The 26,926-nt window shown below is 43.4% G+C and overlaps 1 long non-coding RNA gene across 1 annotated transcript; it reads right to left on the reverse strand.

Annotated features, from left to right (window-relative positions):
* Window positions 1-12,933: 12,933 nt before the first annotated feature.
* LOC125432001 lies at window positions 12,934-23,759 on the reverse strand. Its single transcript, XR_007244376.1, has 3 exons — window positions 23,666-23,759; window positions 17,629-17,744; window positions 12,934-13,216 (listed from the first exon to the last, which is right to left on the reverse strand). It is a non-coding gene; the product is annotated as an uncharacterized LOC125432001 (long non-coding RNA).
* Window positions 23,760-26,926: the final 3,167 nt, after the last annotated feature.

Raw genomic sequence — 26,926 nt, forward strand, 5'->3', positions numbered from 1 at the left:
AGAACACACAGGTCCTCAGGTACTCCCTATTTTGATGTATCAGAGGCATATCTGGGCAAACTGGAGCCCGGGGACAAAACCTGAGCTTGGCGCCCTGCCCCCCCCACCCCACCCCAGCCTGGCATAGGTGGCCACCCTCCTTCACGATGACCAAACAATGATTTTTTGCACCAGCTCACAAAACACCCCCCACCCCCAACAAAATATACATGGCTCTCTCCCCACCACTTTCCTAATTGTGTCCTCACACCAACCATGTGAAGTAGGCTGCTAGCCTGAGAAACAGCTCCAAAACAGTGCAAGGGGAATTAACTTTTAAGCATGTAAATCTCTCACAAGTCACCCCCCATCTGAAGGTTTACCAAACAAACGTCAGCATCATCTTCAGTTCTGTTGCTGCTGGGCTCCCTGCTCAGCTTGCCTTTTCCTGTGCCTGCCAGTGCCCGGCTGCCGGGGAGAAGGCTTCTGAGTAATGCCACACTTAATTTAAGGCGAATAAGGCATGTTGGGTCAGAGGGATGGGAGGCGGACTCCCCAGTCCTGCTCCTGGGAGCCCAGTGGGATTTCTCCCCTGCCCCTGGACACTCCAGGCTACTGTACAGAGTGGGCGGGGCTACGACAGGCACTGGGAGCAGTCGGCTGCTTCAGTGCCTGCTTGCTAGGGCTTGCTCAATCACTCGCTGTGTAGGAGGATGTTTTGGTGCCCCCCACGTGACCTCAATCGATGCACCCGGGGACAAGGGGTACCCCATGTCCCTAGGCAAGTACGCCAGTGGGATACACTATTCACTTCTTTATAGTTAATTCTGATTATTGAAAAGAAAAAAGCCAGAGAACAAAAGTACTAAGTTTTAAAGAGTGCTAAGTGTCAGCACGAAAACACATTTGTACATCATACATGAATATGCTTTGCATACAGTTAATACATTCCTCTTCTGTTTTAAATTTAAAATTTATAATAACTGCAAATGCCATTTACTGAATACTAAAAAGTAGCTTTAGAATTTGTAGCCACGTGTAAGGGGAGGTATACTTTAATCAAAGGCAGGCTTGTAGTATCCTTATGGGGAAAAAAGTTAATAATTGACAGTCTCCCCACAGTCTGCCCCAGAAATAATTTGTGGGAACTAGATTATACATGTGAGTGTCTTCTGGATGGTTGACAATATAATATGTTCCCTGGATCCTATCCACTGTCCCTTCCCTTCCCCATATTCACTTTGAAGCTGCACACTGGTGGTGGCTTTTTAAGTCTAAGAGCACTGTTGAAGGGCTCACAATGGGTGCCACAAAATAGTCTCTGTTAGGCCCTAAATCAGGGGCAGACAAACCCTGTACATGGTACCGGTAGTACAACAGACCATTTTACTCAGCACAGTGGGTTCCTTGGTCCCCCAGCAGCTCTGTGGTGGTCTTAACCATTAGGCACCAGATGCAACTGCTGCGGTGGCGGCGGTGGCAGGGGCTGACTGCCAACAGGTTTGCCTCCCATGAAGGGGGGGGATCAAGGTTCCACTACTGCCACTAACACCCATGACCAGCAGACCATCCTTGAACGTATCATGATTGTAGTTGTCCAGGCCAGACTGGAGCATAGCTCCATAATTTCTTGTTTTTAACCTGGAGCAGTAATAGCTGCAACCAAAATTCACTCTGCACTCTCCCCTTAATATGAACCAGTGGCCCCACTCCAACATTTGGCACTATACCTTTAGGGTTGTCAAGTAATGTAAAAAAGAAGTTTTGTAAGAAGCAGGGACAGCCCTTCAGGGTGAAGTGATGTTACTTTTAGTTCATTGCATCTAGTGACGCTGTAGGAATTTCTCGAAATTTCTATGGCAAAGACCACAAAGGTTGGGCAAATTTTTAGAATGTTGCTCAGTGTCACCTGGGAGTGACATTCTGACATAATCCCCCCTCCCATTTTCTCTGCTCTTCCATTGAACAAGGGCAGGGGTTTATTCCCTGAACAAGAGTGGGGTTTGCTCACCATTTGTGGCAACCTTATGTTCTGTGCAGGCATGCAGTATTGCGGCTTAGTGTGCTCAGATACAGGACCTTTCCAGGTATATTTGCAATTACATTACCTTTTGAATAACAGAAACTGTCACTGCAACAGCCTCCCACCTCAGGTGGAGTCATCTCATATACAAGCACAATCTTCTTATATCCCCTTTTGTTTCATAGTCCATTAACTTTTTCAGAGGAAAATGTTGCCTTTCATTTGGCACTCAGTCCAACACTGTTGCCTGCCATTAGGCTAAATGTTGCTGCACAGTAATGTGCAAGTGAAGTCAGGAACCATGGAAAATGTAGTTCCCTTGCTTCCTGGGGTCTCTGCTATATTAATGTTTTGACCACTGGTGTATTTATGGGGGCAGTGAGGGTCATTTGACCCAGGTGCCATGTGCCCAGTGGAAGTCAACCCCTCCTTTTATTCAGAAGTTGTAAGATTACTACAATTAAGCAGCACTTCAGTTCAGTCCCCAAGAGTTTTCAGAGCGGCTGTCAGAGCACTTTATTATCAGATAGACTAAAAGTGAGTTTCCTTTTTAGCTCCACTACAAGCTTCTTCTAATTTCACTCCTTATAACATCAGTGAGTTGGACATGCATCTTAGAGGAATAGGGTTTGCCAGGATGCATGATGGACGCTGATCCCTCTTTTTTCTTTATACCAACTACAATAGAAGAATTTAGATATATTTCCTTTGCTTGCCATCTGCCTTTCTCACTGAGATTCAGATTAGAAAAACAATGCAAAAGAAATACCAAACAGTGCACCAACTGGGTAACAAAGAAGAAAAAGAAAAAAAATACCACACAAACATGATAATACATGCAATAAACAATGCACTAATGACAACCCTGTATACCCTTTTGTAGAATTCTATCCGCTCTAAAAATAATATAGCATCCTCTTGGGGGATCCTCAAAACAAATAAAGTTCTAGTCCCCTCAAAATATCTCTAGGGGAAAAGTTGTGTGTGACAACTCTGCAGATGTGGCAGAAGAAAAAAAAACCCTTAATATGAGAAACTAATAAAAATTAATGTGTCTATAAATTTTATTGCATAATAATTTGTGTAAGAGACAGTATGGAGTAACTGGGAGACTTGTGGCTCATCCAATTTTGGAGTGCACTCTAAAAGTCATTTTAAGATCCCATATTGAAACATTTAGAAATTTTCAAGTCATTAAAAGGATTCTTGCTGTTTGTGCAGTGCCAGTGGAGGCACTCAGTTTGGATTGATTGATCTAGATTCAGATTAATATTAGTCCTTTTTTACTGCATCTTTTCCCCTAAGCTGCTGTCAAGCGTACCAGTAGGAGGGATATGCCAGGGCACCAAGATGTTTGCCAGGGCAAGCAGCAGCCCTGTACAGTACATCAAACTCAGTGTTGCTGCCCAGGTTGTCCTATTCACCCTGCCCCTCTTTCCCCAAGAAAGAGAGAGGGGGGGAGGGAGGAAGATGCTTCAAGGAAAAGGGAGACTCCATCTTTACAGAGGTGGCAGCTCACCCATGGAGGGAGAGGTTTAAACCTTGTCCCCCGAGCAAGGTTTAAAAGCGGCATCTTTGCCTCAGGGACATTTTTTTTTACCATCCCTAGGGCACTGTTTTCCACCCGTGCAGAAACAGTGAGAGATTGACTGGCCCAAATCACTCGATGAGCTTCACAGGACAAAGAATTTTGAACTGTATTTCCCAGTTCTAGCCCAACAGTCTTAAGTACTACACCAGAAAGGAGCTCATGTGTATGTTAGAATGGAGGTTACTGCTATACTGTTATGCTCCTTTGCATTCATTCTCCCCAGAATGTCACTGACATGGAGAACATGCCTAGATTACTCCAGAAGATCTATGGGTAAAGTCATTATAGGACAGCAGAAGCGAACAGAGCTGGGGTTTCCTCCATAGTAGCTCCCACATTAAGTAACCTACTTCCTGGCATTATTACAGTATGTTAACTTCCCTTTATTTATATTTCTGCATGAAAACTTGTTGCATTTTAAATAATTGTTTTATTCCTCATTGTAAAGCTTTTTTGATTAAGCTGTAAATCACACATCCTTTAACATATATATGTGTGTGTGTGTGTGTGTGTGTGTGTATGTTAAAGGATATGTCATTTACAGCTTAATCATATATATCTTTGTTAAAGGATGTGTGTGTGTACACACACACACACACATGCATACATACATACACACACACACAAAAAGAACATAGCATCCAAGGAAGGAAAACTAGAATTCCTAAAAATCTTCCATGTTTGCAAATTGAAATAAATACTATTGACATACTTCTCTTGAAATTAACAGGGTTATGATTTATAAGGGGTTTTGTAAAGGGGAAATCTTCTAGCAATGGTTCTCAACCTGGGATTCGGGACCTCTTTGGGAGTCGAACAACCCTTTCACAGGGGTCGCCTAAGAATCTCTGCATCAGTGTTCTCCATCTGTAAAATGGATAAATGTTAGGGTTGGGGACAGTGGTGGGATTCAAAAATTTCAATAACATGTTCTGATGGTGGTGGGATTCAAACAGTGGCGCCGCCGCACACACGCACCTCCGGTCCCTATTGGGCAGGGAGGTTGCTTTAGTAACCCCTTCTCGGCACTCAGAAAAAATTAGTAACGACTTCTAGAGAAGTGGTGAGAACTGGTTGGATCCCACCTCTGGTTGGGGATCACCACAACATGAGGAACTGTATTAAAGGGTTGCGGTATTAGGAAGGTTGAGAACCACTGTTGCTAGAGCCACAGCATCCACATCTAATGTTCAAATGTTCTTACCATGGTACTGACAAAACCATCTTATGGCCTTCTGCTTAAATTTACTTTCTGTTAATCCAAATATATCACTGCTGGCATGAAAACCACATAATCAAAAATGCATGTATATATCAACATATAAACAAGTAAATGAACTTCCCTTGCCTTCCCCATATCTAGATGGAAAGATTTTTGGTTAATAATTTGGAAAGCGCCAATTGGATTGAGCTAGGTATGACAGGAATGCCTAAGAAATGTTGGCTTGTCTTCTGGATATTGGAGTGGCTACTATTTATTTCCCTTATCTTAATCCAAAACCACTAAACATTCTTTTTTAAATGCCTCAGGAAAGATATGTGGCTCTTGTTTAAAGTGCCTGTCACTAAACCTCATGGTTTGCGTGTGTTCAGTATTGTTAATTTTAATATTTTTTAACTATATGTTTTTAACATTGGCGGTTTCTGCACGGGCTGAAAGCAACGGCTTCAGCCCGGTAAAACACCATTTTGGCGGGGACCCTTTGCACAGGCGCCGCTGCCAAATCGATGCAGCAGCACTCTGTGCTCGCCCAAACAGTGTTTTCGAAACTCACTTGGGGAGCGAGTTTTCCTGCAAATGCCGGCTTCCATCCGCTGCCATGTGAATGGCAGCGGGTGGAAGATGGCTTTTTCCCCTCCCCAGCTCCAAACACCCCCTTACCTTCTGCTGGCAGCCGTTGCTCTGTCATCACTCTGAGGAGGGAAGGAGACACACCCTCTGGCCTCTGGTCCTTCAGCCATAGCTCTGGCCATGGGGGCATGTCCCCTGACCTCCTCAGAGTGACGACAGAGCGATGGCTGCCAGCAGAAGGTAAGGAGGCATTTGGGGCCGGGGAGGGGAATACGGGGCTATGCAGAGCTTGCTCCAACAGCTGCGCATCCCATGGGGCCATTTGTGCGAACGGCCCCAGAGCCTGCATAGCATGATTAATGCCGATGCAAGCTCTCTCCCTTGGCTGTGCAGAAACAGCCTTATATTGTATGTTTGTAAATGTATTGTTATTGGAAGCCACCCTGAACTAGGCTTGACTGGGAAAGGGCAGGGTATAAATTTAAAATAAAGTCACTTGTGTCTCATGGCAATCCTATGAATTAATGTCCTCCAAAACGACCTATTGCCCCCATGATACTGGGAATGAATTTGAATAAAGGAGAAAGTAGGCGTGTTGTGTATGTGTTTGCATGTGTGTATGTGTGTGTGATTAACTTCCTAAAATGTTCTATTAGATACTTCCTGCAGTGTCTTAGCGCTTTAAAGGAAAAAAAAGAATTGTCATTTTGAAGAACAAATGGAGCATCGTTTTCAACAACGTACTGATTATGCAGCATATTTTCTGCCTCCATGCATAGAAGGAAATGCTTTGAAATTACCCTCTATCAAGTGATATAAAAGGTAAAAAAAAACTGCCCATGTACCACTTCATAAAAACAGCTGTCTTTTTGTTAAAAAAGAATACAAACAAAAAGAATTCTGGAACTGCTTGTTCGATATATAGAAGTTGCAAAAACTTTTCTTGGCAGCAGCCTTTTCATAGGGTCATCTCATAGGTAAACCATCTGAAACAGTACTGTCTTTCAAACCTTTCCCAGATCATGTTGTTTCAGCTGCTTCATTTGAACTCCCTATTCTCCCTCGGTACTTATTGCTGGTATTGCTGGTTACAAGCAAGATCAGTTTTTCCTGTCATGCTGAACCAAAGAGGAATTCTCCTCAACTGTAAAATGTCTTACTTCAGAGCCTAGGAGACCTAAAAACAACAAATGTGTTTATATTATACACCAATTATCTTGATCTTTCTATTTCGGAAGTTTTTTCCCCTCTAAATTTTTTTCATTGGGACCCTGTACCTGCTGTTCATTTTTTAAAAAATAAAAAATGTCTCACAGATTCATATTCAACATTCAACACCTCAAGTGGAAATTCTGGTTAAAATCTATTTAAAGCATTTATTTGATGATCAGGGATGGAGATATAACCTACCGTATATACTCGTGTATAAGTCGACCCGCATATAAGTCGAGGCACCTAATTTTAACACAAAAAACTGGGAAAACTTATTGACTCGCATATAAGTCGAGGGTGGAAAATGCAGCAGCTACTGGTAAATTTCAAAAATAAAAATAGATACCAATAAAATTACATGAATTGAGGCATCAGTAGGTTAAATTTTTTTTGAATATTTATTTCAAAGAAAAACAGTAAACTAGCTCTCTAAGTGGAAAAAAGGGTCTACAAGAACAATATGATCTCAACAATAACTGTTAGCAGTACCAACATTTCAGAGTATCTTTAGGAGACCCTCCTGATGATACCACCCAGGTTTGGCAAAGTTTGGTTCAGGGGGTCCAAAGTTATGGACCCTCAAAAGGGTAGCCCCATCTACTATTAGCTTCCATTGGAAACAATGAGGGATGGGAGCACCCACTTTGGGGATCCATAACTTTGGATCCCATGAACCAAACATCGCCAAACCTGGCAGGTGTCAGCAAGAAATTATCCTGATGATACCACCCAGGTTTGGTGAAGTTTGGTTCAAGGGATCCAAACTTATGGACCCTCAAAATGTAGACCCATCTACTATTAGCTCCCATTGGAAACAATGGGGGATGGGGGCACCCCCTTTGGGGGTCCGTAACTTTGGACCCCCTGAACCAAAATGTACCAAACTTGGCTGGTATCATCAGAAATGTTACCTGATGACACCCTGAAATTTTGGTGTCGCTAGCCTAAAAACGGCGCTCCCTGGAGTAAAAACCCTAAAACAATTTTTACAATACACCTGACTCATGTATAAGTCGAGGGGGCTTTTTCAGCACAAAAATGTGCTGAAAAACTCGACTTATACATGAGTATATATGGTAATTTGTTTAAAGATCTAGAATTTCCAAAACTGTTTTCCCTAGAATTTTTTTAAAATCTCAAGTGTAAATTTTGATGGCTATCTGCCAACTAAACAATTGGGGGCAAATTATCTAGCAAAGTAGATTCTTTTCTGGAACCCCTATATTATGGAAGTGTGCCTCAGTGTGTTGATAAGGGAGGAAATATACTAATGTTTCCTCAGTGATGACTCAAGTTCTTTAGAAATCACATTCCAAGAAAGTCTGTCAGAGTTCATTAATTTCTCAGATAATTTATTCTTGAATATGTGGGAGGGGAGCATATGTGTGTGTATTTAAAGTGGGGAAAGTTGCAAAAGAGCTTGGTTTCAGAGTTTTAAGAGATCTTTCCTGAAGTCTCTGTTTGAGACTTCAAATAGGAGTTAATGCTGAATGTTGATTCTAGCATTTTGTAGTTTTTAAATATTTATTTATTATTTTATTTATTCCATTTATACTCCTCCCTGCACCGACCTCCCAGGGCAGCTTACATAATGGGTTTTAAAACCCCATTAAAACATAAAACATTAAATACCACCATAAAAACATCCTTTAGGACAGTCAATTAAAAATATCCATTAATAATCCCCAACCCTCCCACCCCCCACGCTTCAACTGACATCGATACAGAGGACCATGGAGGGTGGGGGTCACACATTGAAGGCCTGGGTAAAGAGGAAGATTTTAACCAGGTGCTGAAATCCATAAGTGTCAGCGCCTGGTGAATTTCTGCAGGGAGGCTGTTCCATAGCTTGGGGCCTGCCACAGAAAAAAATATGTGGTTATATCCTAATCCTTGTACATCCTTATTTTCTTACGATTTATTTGTATGTTTATGAGTGACATTTTCCATCATCAACCACAACAATGATAATGACAGCAACAGCGACAACCTTCTTATGAAAATCTGGGTTCAGAAATAAAGTCTTGGATTCCACAGCTGGGAAGCATCATGCAGTCTGAAGACACATCAGTGTTAACTTGTCAACTTCTGAGCCACATAAGATCTAACTCCTACTTTTTAAAGGGGGTTAAAATGGTAGCATATGAAAAACAAAGAAATAAAAATACCATTTTCAAACCTCAAATCTGAAGTGAAGTTAATTACTGTGTTCTTTAGGCTTCAGTTGTTTTCTAAGAAGTATTAAAATTGTATTGAAATGTGTTGTGAATTTCAGTAACTACGTTAATACATTTATAATGGAAAGCGCATTGAACCAAATCTTCATGACTTTATCTTTGACAACATTCCATATTTACTTCAGCCTGTGTTCCCAGGAGCCTAGATGGCTATGTGTATACCTCACTAACAGTGCAATCCAGAGGGAGGTAGATGCACTACGACCTCAGATGGCACAGCAACAGCACAGCTGAGCTGAGCTGCCTCTGATTTGCTGTGCCACAGCCAGCGCAAGCACAGCAGAGCAAATATCTAGTCCACAGATCTGGAACTGTGTCACAGCAGCACTGGTATGAAAGGGTATGGCTAGAGCACTGATGGACACCATGGCTGCCATCCATCAGGAGGCAGAGGAACAGGGGAAGAGACAGTCTGGGAAGCCAGCATGGGTCAGGAGTTGGCAGATGAGCTCCCAGCTACAGTGCCAGATTTAGATGAAGAGAGGCCCTAGGCTATAGGTGTCATGCATCATGCTGGCAGGGGATGATGGGAACTGTAGTCCATAACATCTGGAGGGCCATGAGTTTGACACCTGTGCCCTAGGCTATTCCACTTGTAAAGCCACTCCCAATACCCCACCCTCACAACTAGAGAAAAAGGGTATCCACAAAATGAGGACTGCTTCAGTGAAGTCCTGGAAGGACAAAATCAATACAGAAATCAGTGCAAGTGTGTACTTATCAGCTTAAGGCAGTATTATTCTGAAATGGAGTGCAAGAAAAATTACTGAAGGGTTGTTTAGACTACAGCACATTATGACGGCATGTGTGAGAAACGCCTATGACAGTGTCAAAAATATTGTATACCTTGGCCAGAGGCCCCGTAGATTTTGAGGCCCTAGGCTTCAGCCTGCCAAGCCTACAGGTAGATCTGCTACTGCCCAGCTGCCATCCAACTGCCAACCCCTAAAAGGAATGAGAAGACTGGAGATAGTCCAAAGCTGAGGGGAGAGCCCTTCCTTGGCAGTCCATCAGTCAAGAGGGGACACTGAGAGGAAGATGATCTCAGCCAGTGGGGACCAGGCCTTGGTAGTTGTCAGAGGCGTAGCAAGGGGGAAAGCGCCTGGTGCACTGGTGCATCCTCCGCCCCATCCCACCCCGTAATGCCCCCATCCCATTCCAGAACACCCCCTTCCTGCCCCAGAACGCCCCCACCATGCCCCCGGAACACCCTCGCCACACCCACACAGGGGCACACATCCAGTGAGTCACCCTCCACCCCCTTAGAGCTACACCTCTGTTTTATCTGTGGCCCCTGGCTCCAGGACACAGCCACTGTGGGAGTGATGACACGTCCTGGGCAAAGGAGTGTTATAGGCTTACCCACAAGCCTGTCCCAACTTGGAAGCCAGACTGCCACCTACCTCCCCATCTTGTTCAGCTGCCCAGAGGTTGTAGCAGGCATCTCATTTGTCCTGCTGGAAGCCTGGTGAGGAGCTACAGTTTCACCAGGATACCTTCCCCATAGGAGAATTCCCTGGCACTCTCTGGCTCACCCCTGCCTGACTGTTACATCCTCATCTTCCATGGGTGGGCCAGGGCCCTGGATAACTGACCACAAATCCCCACACTATTAGTGGAGGTGGACATAATCCCCATGTTGTTGCCTGGTGCCCCCTAGACAGTGAAATGGGTGCTGCACATACTTATACTTATGTGCTGCATATAATATCAAGTGGCTGCCACCTGCCAAGACCTTTCCTGTTTCTCCACCAACCCTGACATCCCTCCAGCTCCCTCCCTTTCCATAACAGAAATATGAGGACATAACAGAAATTTGAGGCAGTTGGGTACCCTGCTCTCTGGAGCCAAGTCAGTAGCATTGGCACCACTGGCAGAGCTCCCCTCGTTCCTAGCTCACCCTGACTCCTGGCCATCCTGCAGTTGTGCCTCCACAACCATTATTTCATTATCCTTTCCTGCTGTTCCATCAGGGGGCACCCTTCTCTGCAACAAGATGACATAGTGGTTACAGGAGCAGGAGTTGTGATGGAGGAGACGTGGTCCTCTCCAATATGGCTTCCCCACCACACAACCTGGCCTTGTCAGCTTTCCCCTATTTACCCTCTTGGGGGGCCACTTTGGCCTCATTGATCCCCAGGGGTGACCTCTCACCCCTCCTACCATGCCTGCACCCTTGTGGCACACTATCAGATGACTCTCAGTGGAGACAGCTGAGGACAGAAAGGGAACTTGCTCATGGGGGTGCCATCTCACCAGTCTATTAGCTTTCTGCTGCTGGTTCCAGGCTGCTCAGCCACACAATTTTGAGGTAGGGATTGACCACACAGGTTGTGTGGACTTTGCTCTCCCAGTATGGTTGTTGTGCACTGAGTCAGTCCTGCAGTACAAAATGCCAGCCCATTGGGCTAGGAGCGAGCCCAACATGCAATATGTTGGACTGACAGTACAAAGTGGGACTGACACTCCAAGCACTTGACCCCCATTAAGAGTGCCCAATGTCCATTCTAACCCTACATGTCTGGTAACTGTGGGACAGCATCCCAGGCCATGAGCCTTACCTGCTGGGATGTGTGTATGTCCAGAACGATTTTATGAAAGGGGAGGAGTCCTGCTATTGGTTGCTGCATAGGGCACTGGACTGGCTTCCACTGCTGCTCCATTAGCTAGCCATCTGGTCAGCCACTTGGACATCTGGAGGTGGGACAGTCTGAGCAGCAGATCCTCGTGTAGTGCCAGCACCTAACTCAGTTACCTCTGCAGGTAGCAATCCAACTGCAGCCTCAAAGAAGAGGATCTTGAGAGAGCTCTTCATTGTACCACTCCAGCCAGAGGATGGGATGCTGGAAAGCTATCATTGGGCAGGTCTCCATACAGGTGGCTGGAAGCCATAGCCCTCCCTCTCCCCTCCATTGTACTACTTTTCTATTTAGCCTTTCTTCCAGGGCTCTACACTCTATTCCTGCTGTTCATTCTGTCTCCCTTGACTACGTCAACAAGTAAGCTAGCTGCTGCACTAGGCTATACTGCATTCTGAGAATGAGCACTAACTAACCTGATATTGAGCCTGCCCTCCTTGAATTTTTCTGTCTACATGCTACAATGAGGCCTTTTATCCTTCTTGCCCATGCAACAATAAAAACAAATAAAATCCCCTTTCTATGTACCAGGATTTCATTTTTGTACCACTGGAGAAACTGTTCTGTTTTGCAACACTATTCACACATAGCAATCTCAATGAAAATGAATCAGAGGTGCTCTAGGGTTTATTTTCATTTATTCTGATTCCTGCGCATAGACCAAATGGAAATTTGTTGTGTTATTGGAGAAAGGAAATGGCTGCTCTACCAACATTTTCAGACTGCACTCCTGTATATTGGAATAAATTGGGAATATTAAGCTTAATGGAACCTAGTCATGAGTTTGTGGACTATATTACAATTTGGATTGGCAAGATCCCACAGGAAGTATGAACAGCACAGAACATAGCGAGCAAACGTTCCCAAGAAAGGATGACTCCAATCCAGAGTTTATCAGAAAATTGAAAGCTAGGCTAACAACCTCTCAGTGAGATGAGACTGTGCAGCCTACCCAAGGAAAGAGATGGTTTAACAATCAACTGCTTATATAAAATGGGGTCAGAAAGGACTGTGCAGGTTGCAAAAGGGAGAGAGAATTGGCCTTCCTTGTGATATTTGGAAAGCTGTCTTACAGTAAATGTCACCAACTCTGGGCCAAGTCTTTAAATGAGCATTCCAGCTGGTGTGGTATTACAGGCAGGCAGCACACTTTGTCTTTTTCTACTTAGCAGTACTAATCATGGTGTTAAATGCTGGATGGCACAGTTGTAAAGATGTGCAGTACTGGCAGTGGAGCTCAGAATGAGCACAAGACAGGAGACTTATGGAGCTGTCCCATTTTCCAGTGAATTATTTCATATGTTCCAGTCATGATACTTTCTCTCCAGCCATTCCCCTCTACTTTTAAGCCTGCAGTCCTGTGAGATCACATTGAAATCAACAGCAGTTATTTTCCGGCAAATAGAAGATCAAATGAGGTTAATAACTCCTTTTACACTTACAGTACAGCAATCCTCAAATGTTTCATAGGATTTTATAATCTTGAAATGTCATAGGTAATACATGTCATTATCCACAAAATGTCAACTTGGGTACCAAATGTTAATCTAAAACATTAGATGCCTGCAAAGTATCATCACTCTGCAAGGATATTTATAATCAGTATTACAATGGAAGGAGGGAGTTGCTGCAGAGAGAGAGACTTGTAAATCATTCAAGTGTGATCTGTGATCTGGCTGTCACACGGAGGACAAGAAAAGGTCAGACACCCCAGTTTCTCATGGAATGCACATCAAGCAAGATCTAGTAAAAAAAAAATTCATTCTGAGTATCCAAAAGTACAAATATACATTCAAATATATTGGAATGAAAGTGTAAATTGAAATGTGTTGTATAAAAAAATTATTTTAAGTACAGAGACTTTTTTTAAAAAGTACATGCCTCCTTTTTTAAAATTACATTTGTAAATGACAATTTGGGGTGTGGAACAGTATAGGCAGAGGCCAATTTGCTGGTGGTTCCTGGCCCCTCAATGATGCGGCTGGCCTCCACACGGGCCAGGACCTTTACGGCCCTGGCCCCGGCCTGGTGGAACACTCTTCCTCCAACTGTCCAGGCCCTGCAGGACCTTGGTGAATTCCACAGGGCCTTCAAGACTGAATTGTTCCTCTGGGCCTTTGGAGTGCCCAGTTGCTGAAGGGTGCCCCCCCCCCTTTGCTCCCTTTGCTCCCTTATTTTTACAATTCCATTCTTGTATATATCGTGTTATCCTCCTAGGGAGGTGTCCGGCCGTTCCCTCCTTTGGGGAGGTTTTTAATGAATTGGGTTATGGGACGCCTGTTATTATTGTTTTGACTGCTGTTTTAATGGTTTTTAATGGTTTTAATGGATTTTAGTAAATGTGGTCACTATTGTGACCCTTTGTTACACATACACTGACACTGTTGTGCACCGCCAGAGCCCCTCGGGGATGGGGCGGTCTATAAATCTAAATAATAAATAAATAGTACAGTACAGTCTCATCAGATCTCAGAAGTTAAGGTGGATTGTTACTTGGAAGGGAAACCTCCAAGGAACTCTCTCCAGAGGAAGCCAATGGCAAATCACCTCTGCTTAATCCCTTGCCTTGAATACTCCACCAGGGGTCATTATAAGTTGTCTGGGACTTGATGGTACTTTAAACACACACACATAACAATTTCACCCTGTGCTTTAATTGACTTGATTACAATATTTGTCCTTCCTGTCCAGTTTGTCCGTAGCCACACGCTGGATTTCTCAGCTACAAATCCCCCACCCTGGCAGCTTTGGTTATAAATGCATCTTCAAAATTATTATGCTGAAACAAAGTTTAATTACAGGTAATTTTAAAGATGCCATCTAAGTAATCTGTTTATTTTTATGGCAGCATATTAATGCAACTTGCCTTTGAAAGGGTTAATATAGGCTCCTTTCTTTCACAGGCATTGTGCTTCTGGATAAAAAATACATTCTACCCAAGTTAGCCAATTTACACAGCCAAGCTGTCATGTGATAGTTGGAATTCTTTAACAGAAACATGATGATGTGCCCTGGCTTTAATACAGGACAGTGAATATTTTTACAGCAATGAGTGCTTTTTCTTTCTAGCAACTTTATTTACAGAAGTGAAGCCACACTGCCCAGGTTCTGTTCCCTTACCTAAAGGCTGATTTTCCAAGAAAACTTTCTTTGTTGGTTACTCTTACCCATCAGAGTTTGGGGACATTGTGGTTAATGGACACCATCACAGGATTGCTTCTGTGGTCTGGATGCAGCATGGTTTAGAAAGCAAAATGTCTGCATCTGACTCACTTCTATGATAAATGAATAAAATTATTAAATCTTCTTTTTCAGTCAGGGTACTTCCTGAGCATTCCAGCCCAAGCACGCTGCTTTTAAAAAAAAACTTACCTCCGTGTCCCTGCATAGCTCCATCAAGACAAGGGGACATGCCCCCTGCCCTCTGACCCCTGGGCCATTGGCTGGGCCATGGGGACATGTCCTCTCATCCTGACAGAGCTATGCAGGGACACGGAGGCAAGTTTTTAAAAAAGCAGCGTGCCTCAGGCAGAGACACAGCCACGAGCCACAGTAGCTCCTGGGTCATCTGCACACAAGTGGGCAAAGGGCCTCGGGGCTGCACCAGTGTCTTTTATGCCAGTGCTCTGCCCCTCCCTGAGCCTGTACAGAATCCAGATGGTGTTTGTCCTGAAGCTCTTTAAGTACTTGATGCTTTGTTGTAATACGGCCAGTGTGGATCAGGTAATTCCCTTAGTACAGGTGGTCCAGGGGAAGCTGGCCTCCTTTCCTTAGCTAGGTCCAGGACACAACTTATACAAGTGGGGCGGGGCATCTTGGTGAAGTTTCAAAATAGCATCAAGGAGGTCTGCATTTTGGCAACTATGTATGACCTATGCATCAAAGGCAATGTTGCCCTTATTATTATTATTATTATTATTATTATTATTATTTAGTTGATTTAATATACCGCCCAATCCCCGAAGGGCTCTGGGCGTTGTACATCATAAAATCACATAAAAACATCATAAACATCCACAGGTTACAATAAAAACAGCAGTTATAATATATCAAGATTGCGTCCTATCTAGATCTAGTCCCTTTAGCAAGAGGGGGTAATGGTCCTGGTGATATAAGGGGACCTTAGATCTCAATAATGGATCCCGTTGGCATTGGGATTCCAACCTAGGGGGAGGGAGGGGGCACTCAGCGGCTGGTTTCTCCAAAATCCTGGTGGAACAACTCGGTCTTACAGGCCCTGCGGAAATCCCCAAGGTCCCGCAGGGCCCGGACAGTTGGAGGAAGAGTGTTCCACCAGGCAGGGGAAACCAAGAGATCGTAAAGGCCCTGGCCCCGAGTGGAGGTCAAGCCAGCATCATTGAGGGGCCAGGGATCTCCAGTGCAAATTGGCCTCTCCGAGCGCCAGAGAGCCGAAAGCTGGGACATATGGGGGGTATCTTTTGACGGTCCCGAAGGTACGAGGGGTCCCCAGGCCGATGGTAAAGGCCTTAAAGGTCAAAACCCACACCTTGAAGACAATTCTGAGATTCAGCACTAGGAGCCAGTTGCGAGACGGCGCAACACCAGGTTGTAATGTGTGGTCTCTGGAAGGCGCCCCCTGTGAAAGCAACCGAGCCACTGCGTGCCTGGACCAGTTTCAGTTTCGGATCAAACGTGCTAAGGGAAGGCCAGCGCTGTAGAAGCGAAGTTACAATAGTCCAGCCTGGAGGTGACCAAGCAGTTGCATGGATCACAGTGGCCAGGTCTGTGTTGTTGGAGAGGAAGGGAGCCAGCCGTCCGGGCCTGGCGCCCAGATGGAAAAACGCAACCCAGGTTGTATGGGCCACCTGGGTCTCCATTGAAAGAGACGAATCCAGGTGGACCCCCAGGCTGCGGACAGAGGGGGTCAGTGCCAATGAGGCCCCCTCCCACACCGGCGGCTGGAAATCCCCAACCCCTCCCCCACTGCCAAGCCAAAGGATCTCTGTCTTCGATGGATTAAGTTTTAACCTACTCTGTTGCAACCAACCAGCGACCGCCTCCAAACAATGCTGTAGAGCAGCAGGGGCGGTGACGGCTCCCCCCTCCATCAACAGAATGAGCTGAGTGTCATCAGCGTACTGGTGACAGATCATGATAAGATCTTCATTTCCTGGAAAGATTAGCTCTTCTATCATATAATAGTTGGAGGCCATGTTAGGCACACTGGATGCTGAAGAGGAGGAGAGAGAAAATGGCAGCATCCCTCCTCATCTTCTGACTTGCGTTTGAATAGATTTAACTTTGAAATACACATAGGCTCATTCTGCACATGCAGAATAATGCACTTTCAAACTGCTTTCAGTGCTCTTTGAAGCTGTGCGGAATGGCAAAATCCACTTGCAAACAGTGGTGAAAATGGTTCGAAAATGCATTATTTTGTGTGTCTGGAAGGGGCCATAGAGACAATAGATTTAGTTTCCATAAAACTGATCTCAATCCTCACAACTGCAAATTCATTTAATTGAATTTTGCAAATAGTACTGATAAATAAGCAATGTCATGCTTGATCTCTTTGAGTTCACCACTAAGCAACACACTTGTGTCTTCAAGAAATTCCACAACAGTGTCAAAAGGATTGTTTAAAAAATGTACACAGTTGCCCTTTGATAGGAAGTGAATTTCAGGATGAAGCAACGAATGTTCAAAATCTTCACAATTTCCATCAAAGAGCTCCTGGAACAATAGATCATTGAGAGCTTTATTGACTGCTGTAATGACAGTGTGCAGTGATGTGCAGGCAACCACTGAGGGTTTTTTGTAACCAGATGCTAGTGATGAATGACACAGTGAATAATAAAGACATATGGCTCTGTCTGGTCAATCATAAATAGGTGAACAATTACGGTGAAGGGGCTCATCTCTAGTGTCCTTGACACCGCCTTGATTCTTAGTACCCTCCTGGTAACCTCAGCACCAACCCCAGGGTATGGTACCACCCCCTTTGGGAACAAGTATTTAAAGGATCCCAGGTAACGACACATGCTGGAAAAGACCATTTTCTGCCATCTAACCACAACCAGTCAAAGCAGACAGTTTGGTCCACCCAAAAATGCTCTGCCTGTGGAGGGTTGACAAGGACCTGAGATCTTTTTGTTGGTGCTTCTTGTTCTCAGGTGAGGAGGGATGTTGTATACCTTTTTCCTCCTCCTCTTCCTCTCACTGCCTCTCCTCAAGGCCCGCATCCTCATCTCCCTTTGGGGCCACTGGAAGAAATAGTCCTCCTCAGTTGTGCATGGCTGCGGCTTGTAGCCTAGTGCAGGTTGGTATGGAAGGGGAGAAGAGAAAAACAGCATAGTTTATCTAGTTTGCCAGCCTTGTCCATTTCACTTCCCCAATAACAGTTGAGTAATAAACTAGAACTGAAGTTTGATGGGCCAGTTCATGTTGTAAATAACTATGTGCTTTTTAAAGAACACTAAATGATTTCTCCTATACAGAATTTTATCCCTTTCATCCAACCTTGTACTAGTCAATGTGGTTTCAATAAAATATTTTCCAGTAATCAAGCAAACAGCCACTCAAAGAAAGAAAGCAAAAATCTTTTGTAATTTCCTTTGAGGCAGTATCTTACTCACAAAGAAGATAGTCATGAGATTAATTCAAGTCAGATTTTTCTTTGAGGGGAGAAGCAGTATTTGAGGAACATCAGATTATTTAACAATATGCGATATTACCCAGGAATTTAGTGACATTACACAGCCAATCTTAGACCTCTTAAAGTGAATGAAAATAGTTTCCTTTCTTCCAAAGGCCTGCGAGGACTGGACTCCAACACTGAAAATAAAGAGAATAATGTAATATTTTCGGTGATGCTGCTCCTTCTTAGAGGGCTTTCCAAAAATGTCTGTGAGTAAACTGTTCATGTAATAGGTTCACTTTTTGGATGCTACAAGTGGGATCTTGTTATTTGCTACTGTGTCTGTATGAGGAATTCTAGAGCAAAGTTTTCACATTACACTGCCTTTCATGTAGGATATATTGTACTGTTTTGGTTATGTTATTCTGCAGTTTTGTCATCTTGCTTTGTTGAATGTTTTATACAATTTTTGAATGTGTTCCCTAATTTTATAAACCAATTTTATTGTATTGCTTGTTGTATATTTAATTGCTTTGTTTATATTAATATTTTAGGACATTGTGGTACAAGGAGTTTGAGCAAAAAAGATGGACCATAAACCATAGAATCATAGAGTTGGAAGAGATCACAAGGACCATCCAAGCCCCTGCCATGCAGGAATACCCAATCGAAGCACTCCCAACATATGTTCATCCAGCCTCTGTTCAAAAACCTCCAAAGAAGAAGACTCCACCACTCTCCAAGGCAGTGAATTCCACTATCAAACAGCCCTGACAGTCAGAAAATTCTTCCTGATGTTTAGGTGGAATCTCTTTCCTGTACCTTGAATCCATTACTCCATGTCCCAGTTTCAGAGGCAGTAGAAAACAAGCTTTCTCCCCTATTAGTCATGACAGTCCTTCAAACATATAAACATTAGCTATCATGTTCCCCTTAACCTTCGCTTCTCCAGACTAAACATCCGGAGCTCCCTAAGTCTCTCTTCGTAGGGCATGGATTCCAGACCTTTTACCATTTTGGTTGCCCTCCTCTGGAGCCGTTCCAACTTTTCAATATCCTTCTTACATTGCGATGCCCAGAACTGAACACAGTACTCTAGGTGAGGTTTGACCAATGCAGGGTAGTGTGGTACAATTACTTCCCTTTATTTAGACACTATACCCTTATTGATGCATCCCAAATTGCATTGGCTTTCTTGGCTGCCATATCACACTGCTGCCTCATGTTCAGTTTGTGGTCTACTAAGACTCCCAGATCCCTTTTACATGTACTGTTGTCAAGCAAGCTGTCACCCATTCTATTTCTGTGAATCTCATTTTTTCTGCCTCAGTGAAGAATCTCACATTTATCTCTGTTGAAATTCATTTTGTTAGTTTTGGCCCAGCACTCTAATCTGTCCAGATCATTTTGAATTCTGCCTCTGTCCTCCAGAGTATTAGCTACCCCTCCTAATTTGGTATCATCTGCAGATTTGATTAATATGCCCTCTATTTCATTATCCAAGTCATTGATAAAAATATTGAATAGCACTGGGCCCAGGACAGAACCCTGTGGCACTCCTCACTTCTCACTTCTCTCCAGGATGAAAATAAGCCATTGGTGAGCACTCTTTGTGTTTGGCCACTCAACCAATTACACATCCATCTAACAGTTGCATTGTCTAGGCCAAATCTTTCCAGTTTACTTACAAGAATATCATGAGATACCTTGTCAAAGGACTTACTAAAATCAAGGTATGCTACGTCCACAGCATTCCTTTCATCTACTAAGTTTGTCACTGTATCAAAAAAAGAGATAAGATTGGTCTGACATGACTTGTTTTTGAAAAAAATGTTGATTTTCAGTGATTACGTTATTCCCTTCTACGGCTCTGTCCGTACATGCAGAATAATGCACTTCCAATCCACTTTCACAACTGTTTGCAAGTGGATTTTGCTATTCTGCACAGCTGCAAAGTGCATGGAAAGTGGCTTGAAAATGCATTATTCTGCATGTGCGAAAGGGGACCAAGTGCTTACAGACTGCTCTAGAATCTTTCCTGGTATTGATGTCAGACTGACTGGGCAGTAGTTGTTTGGGTCCTCTTTTTCATAAATCCTGCTGGTAGTACAGTTCTCAGATCAGTTCTGAAGTTGTTATATTTTGAACAGTGAAGCAGAATATGAGAAAGTGAATCAGTTGTATCAGGACAGAATCGACAGCAACGCTCATTTTGTGGGATATTAGAGAAGCGACCTTGGAGATGTACTGACGGAAAAGAGTTACACCTTGCTCTAGTCATGACCCATGACCCATCTGCAATTATAATTAACAAGATGTTCCAGGTATATAGCAGGGCTAGATTGCTGAGGGATAATCCCAAAGAATATTGGAGAGTAAGAGCTTTGCGCTTTGCTCAGAAGAGAAATTGATATTCTTGGATCAGGCATGCAATCCATAGACTCTTAAAGCGATGAGTAAAATCTCCGGGCGGCGGGTGAGCACTTTGGTAGAGACCTCCCAAGAGAAGCCCAAGGAAAAGATCTTTTTTTCAATATGTAGCCACTGTTTCGAAAGCTGAAGCTCTCTCATTTCTAACTGGGACAAACTGTTAGGGTCAGTGCAGAAACAAAGACGCATCCAAAACGTAAAAGTTACAACCCATGCCCTTGTTTCTGATATAACTTCTGCCAGTTCTTTTAATACCTGGGATGTAGTTCATCAGGCCCTGGAGATTTGAATTCTTTTAAAGTATTCAGGTGTTCCTGTGCTAGCTCTTTATTTATTTTGTGCTGAATTTCCCCTACTGTATCTCCTGATCAATTTCCCCCCAGTTGAGCACTGTTTTTCTTTTGGAAAAAACTGAGGCAAAGAAGTTGTTGAATAGTTCTGCCTTTTCTCTGTCCCCTGTTAGAATTTAATCATCTTCTCCACACAATGACCCTATTGTATCCATTTTCTTCCTTTTGCTGCAGACATAACCAAAATATCCTTTTTTATTGTTCTTGACCTCTCTCACAAGTCTGAGCTCATTGTGAGCTTTAGCCTTTCTAGCTTCCTCCTATATAGAATTTTATCCTTTTCATCCAACCCTGTACTAGTCAATGAAGTAAGAAAGTAACAAAATCTATGTGATAGTTTTGTAGATACATTTCATCATGTTAATTCACTGGCATCAAGTTTACATTAGCTGTATTAAGCACTGTAGGTTTATTAGGCAAGATCCCACCTTACCTTCAAAGAACTCTAGGTGATTTATGTGGCTTATCCCCTTCAATTTTGCTCTTACAATAGCCTTGAGAAGCAGGTTAGGGTAGGGGAGACCCAAAGCAATCCAATAAACTTCTTGGCTGTGGGGAGACTGAAGCCTGGGCTCTCAGCATTTTATGCCTCTGGAAGTATATTCACCAGGTTGTTTGGGGGGAGGGAGGTTCCCTTGGGGTACAAAAAATAGTCATTTTTCCTGCACACCTGTGGAATTGCCTGCGTATGCTGAGACCCTCTACTTGTCTGCAGGCACCACAATGTTGCAGTTTTTGTCATCTAGACCAGGTTCAGCAAGTTTACTATTAGATTCAGCGATGAATGGTTAAAAGATGCAATATTCTCATTATTAACAGGTTCTCTGCAGCAGAACTGAACATCTGTCCTTAGAATATACTATGCAGTTTTATTTGAGTCTGATTTGTGCCAGCGTGGTGTATTGGTTAAGAGCGGTAGACTCTGATCTCATCTGGAGAATCAAGTTTGATTTCCTTCGGCTCAATATGAAGTCTTTAGTGTGACCTTGGACCATTCACAGCTCTCTCAGAACTCTCTCAACCCATGTGGAGGCAGGCAATGGCAGGCAAACCACCTTTGAACATCTTTTGGCATAAAAACTCTATGGGACTTCCCTAAGTCAGCTGTAACTTGATGGCACTTTCCACTACCACCAACTTGTGTTTTCCCTGATTGCATACTTGATGCCACATTTGATTACCATTTTTAAAAACATCCTACAGTAGTAATCATGATCTTCATGATTTTAAAATGAGATGCCTCTAATACCTGTTTATGGAAGGGATCCCATGGTCCCTTATTTTTATTAATCTTTACAGAATTAGGCTAATCTCTTGTTGGAACAACCTCATGAGCAGATGTTCTTCTCTTGTGCAGTATCCAGTCAAAATGACTGATACTGTCAATAATTAAAATGGTAAGTAAACCAAGGCCAAGTTTTGCAATCCTCAAATTTGGATGGACAGCTGAAAATAAGTATCCATGGTATTAGCAATTGATTGAAGATACAGACATCATCACTTTCATCAACCATATTAGGAGTCTCAGGGTCAGTGACTTAGACATGCAGGCTCATGTGGCTTCCTGACAATTGTTCCTTCTTTGCTTTCCTAAGAACTCATACACAAATAATTCCCACCAGCTTTTTCTTATGAACATTGAAGATTAGTTTTAGGCCAGTAGTTTTCTGAATACAAAGTTAGTGATTGGACCAAAAGGTCAAGATTCTCAATCAGCTCCACCAGTGTATGTTTTCACTGGGTGAGGGTACCATATACTCTCTGCACTCTCAATTAAATTGTAATTGTTTCTCTAAAGTCCCTTCACAATGGTCACAGAGTCCAGTTCATCAACAGAGGATATGTAAGACATATTATTTGAAGACATCTTATGTAGTAATCTTGTTGAAACTAAATGTTATGAATTAGTGCCTCGATGGGAATGATCTTTGGAAACTTTAAGTATACTGCCTTTCCCCAGAGGAGAACCACACAAATACAATAAATGATAATAATAATGATGATAACAACAACAATCATAACCACAACAATCATAACATCTCCAAACATCTACAACTCTGCTTCTTTCCCTCCTGCATTTTCACTGATATTCTTGCTATACTTTTCTCTGTTGTTCTTAGCAGTCCTCCAGTTGCAGCTCACATGTTTCCTTGTACACCATGAGCACATGGGGAAGATAGCTTGTGGGGAGGAATGTGTGATGTTCCCTTATGCATGCTCTACTAATACTTTACAAATTAAAAATCCCCACAGAACATTTGAGAGCTGCAAAGCATGAGGTCATAGATCTTGCCAGATCATATTGCAGCAACTAGAAATGTTGCCCCGATCAAAGTGAGACTTGAGAGTGTTTTTCAGCCAACAGCCATATCTGAATAGAGGCAGGGAAAGAAGTATTATGCATGGGTGAGGAATTTAGTTCAGCCTCTTGTTTGTTTTCAGACTTTGATGATTTGACTTGTTAACACTGCGATAATAGTGTGATTTTTAATGAAAAACTGAACTCTTATATAGTGCAAGTTGAGACAAATTATAAAATGTCCTCATGTGCTCTTTGCAAACATGTACAGATGTTAATAAATTGCACAAGACTAAAAGGAATCCTGGCTGAATAAAGTGGCCAACGCAAGAACTTTTCATCCTTCTAAGATTCAAGTCCTTATAACACATCCTTCCATATTCTTCTGTGGAATTTTGTACTGTACTCTTCATAGACATTAATATTGTTACCAACAGTTACATTTTTTCCACTCTTAATTGCCTCGTTTTGTAGATTCATTTCACTGTGTACGATAGTTGTATGGTTCTTAATACCTCCTTGATCCAGTGGGTTGAATTCAACCAGTTTTTCTGCTGATTAAAAAGGAAGGATAAGTTCCCTTTGATCACCAAAAAACCTTCAATGGGGATCATGGGGGCCTGTAAAGACAAAAACAATGTGGAATGTAGGACAATAGTACAGAGTTAGATCAACTGAAATGCTGGCTGGATCCAAGCCAATATTTATGCATACTATGTTTATCACTTATACATATAGTAAAAGTTATAATGTACCATAATGTGTTTTTTCCTACTCAGATAATGTTGAAAAATGCAAACATTCTAAAGAAGCAGAAAATAAAGATGATGTTAAGCAGCAACCAGTGTGTTGTGATCCCATCCATGAGATGTTCTAGGCAGGAGCTGAGTAGATGTGGTTTGCCATTTTCCTTTGCATAGTGACTTCAGTCTTCCTTGGTGGTCTTATTTATTTACTTATTTACTGAACTTATGGCCTGTCCTTTCCCATCAAGGTTGGCTCAGAGTGGCTTATAACAGTCACTTCTGCAATAATAAAATCAAAATTATACAATTTACCCTGACTCTTAACATTTCAGTTATTTTGGCACCATAAAACTCAATAAATAGTAGAAGCCCAGTCAGAGGAAGGGAACAATCAAGGAAAAGTTCACAGGAAATTCTAAAAGAAAATAAAAAGCTATACAGAAATGAAAGAAAAGAAAGCAAGGAGGGGAGGGGAGGGAGAACTAGCCAAGATGGACACTGTTGCTGCCCTCACCCATAGACCTGGTGGAACATCTCCCATGCAACTACTGACTGTGGCCAACACTTCTTAGCTCCCAAGCTCTGAGAAGCCCAGGCCAAGTTAGGCTGTGAAGTGAAAATAAAGAACCATGATTTGTATAATGGAGATGGAGATTCTTTGGGTCAAAACATCTTGAATGAGAACTGAAAGTCATCCCTAATTCTGCCAGGTTATTGGCAGAAAACTAATCTTCAACACATCCTCTTAATTTTAAGGAGACCCAGCCACATATTGCAAACGCATAGCTATACTGGAGATCTTTTCTGTGCAGAAATCCTCCACCCAGTAGGAGGCTCAAATTAAACATGAAAGAGCACTGGGAGGAGAGTGATTTGCTTGTACTTTTCCAGCCTGTGATTTTTCCTTACTCCAATTAGATTTTCTTTGCAGCTTTTTCCTTTTATCATCTTATTTTTTATTTATTTATTTATACTTTAGGCTTTTATACCGCCTTATCCCCGAAGGGCTCTGGGCGGTGTACAACATATAACAAAATACAGTCATAAAACCATCATAAATTCATTGCATTTCAAGAAACAGCGGAAGACCAACTATAATACCTCAATGTAAGTGACTTTGACTACCTATTATTAAATCCTTTCCCAAAGGGAGGAACGGCGAGTCCCATCAGATAGTATAAGGCCCAGATGTAAGAGCCAAGAAAAAGGGGGGGCACCATCAGCGGCCAGTCCCTCCAAAGGCTCTGTGGAACAATTCCGTCGTACAGGCCCTGCGGAATTCACCAAGATCCCACAGGGCCTGGACAGCTGGTGGGAGAGCGTTCCACCAGGCTGGGGCCAGAGCCGTAAAGGCCCTGGCCCATGTGGAGGCCAGCTGCATCATTGAGGGGACAGGGACCACCAGTAAATTGGCCTCCACTGAACGAAGAGGCCGTGTAGGGACGTATGGGGTGATGCGGTCTCGAAGATGCAAGGGCCCCAGGCCTTTATATGAATAAAATGGTGCAACAGTAGGCCATGGAAGGTTGAACTTCCACTGTCACTTCCTGTGAGGCACAAGAATGGGGATGCAACACATTCCCCCCCTCCCAAGTTGCTACTGTAAGCAACATCTGTCTGCAAGGGCCAGGTATTTGCACTATTGATGCTGAAGTTTCCATCCTGAGGTACTAGAGGTTGCAAAAAGAAACTTTAGTCCATCTCAAGACAAAGTGAGAACAAAGGCAGAAAGAATTGCGGATAAGTAGGAATGCAGGAAATAGGCTAAGGACATAATAATATAGGCGCTGGAGGGAGGAAGCATACTTGAAACCTTTCAGGAGTCTGAAAGTGTAGCAAAAGCAGATGGAGAAAGAAGAGACAAATGGCAGTCTAACCAGAATCTAGTTTGACTAGCACCCAAGATGCTTGTCTAGGCCAAGGGTATAGCAGAGCATGTACTTGAAAGGGAGCCTGGGCTCTGCAATTTTTCCTGGGCCACATTCCCACTGGTTAGTCAGGGCGGCCATTGCTCTACCTCTCCTAAACTTATCTGGGTCCTGGCAGTTTGGCTGTCCCATGCCTCCACTTTGAAGTTGGCTCGGCTGTAATTAGACCTTTCCCAACGCAGTTTCTCAAGTGATATTTATACATGAGAGTAATATGTAGCTTCACCCTAACTCATCTGTGGCAAAGAAAAAACTGGTGAGATTTCCTTCTCTTCTGTTATTTATTTTATTTGTTGTATTTGTTGTTTGCTGAAGCTTTGCCATCCCAGAAGGAATCTGGGCGGTGTACAGCAGGTTGGCAATAATACAAGGTAAGTGATGGCTTGGTAAAAGCAGCAATGGTTATCAACAATTATGGAGGAGTAAAAATATAAGTGGGCCTAAATTGTTATATGTTTAAATTCCCTCCCCACCCCCACCCCTAGGGGAGGCATGGTGGACACGTTGGTTGACAGCTGACCCAATTGTCCGGGTCGGGCATGGGGCCAAAACGGGAAGGGGGCACTGCATCAGCGGCCAGGATTCCTCCAAAGGCCCGTGGGAACATCATCATCTTGCAGGCCCTAGAACTCTTAGGAAGGTCCCGCATTCCGGACCCTGGAGGAACAGCGTTCCACCGGGCCAGGGGCAGAGCCGTAAAGGGCTTCAAACGTGTGGAATCAGCTTGCATCAGTGAGGGGCCAGGGACCGCCAGCCGGGTGGCCTCAAGCTGATGACTGCGGAGGGGCCGTGCAGGGACCTATGGGGTGATGCGGTCTGAAAGGCATCTGATCGTCCAAACCCACGTAAGGCCAAAAGGTCCAACACCAACACCTTGAAAATAATCTGGAACTCTACTGGAAGCCAGTGCATTTAAAGCAATACCGGCTGGATGCCTGTTCCCAGGTAAAGCTACATCGAACAAGCAGCGCCTTCCATCGCCTCAGACCAGTTTTAATCCTCCCCGGGATCAAGCGCCAAGGGAAGGCCAGCGTAAAGCCGGGAACACACAATAGTGGCCAATCTGGAGGTGACTCAATTTGCATGGATCACTGACGGCCAG

Source organism: Sphaerodactylus townsendi, linkage group LG04 (genome assembly GCF_021028975.2).
Source record: "Sphaerodactylus townsendi isolate TG3544 linkage group LG04, MPM_Stown_v2.3, whole genome shotgun sequence".
Classification (NCBI taxonomy): domain Eukaryota; kingdom Metazoa; phylum Chordata; class Lepidosauria; order Squamata; family Sphaerodactylidae; genus Sphaerodactylus; species Sphaerodactylus townsendi.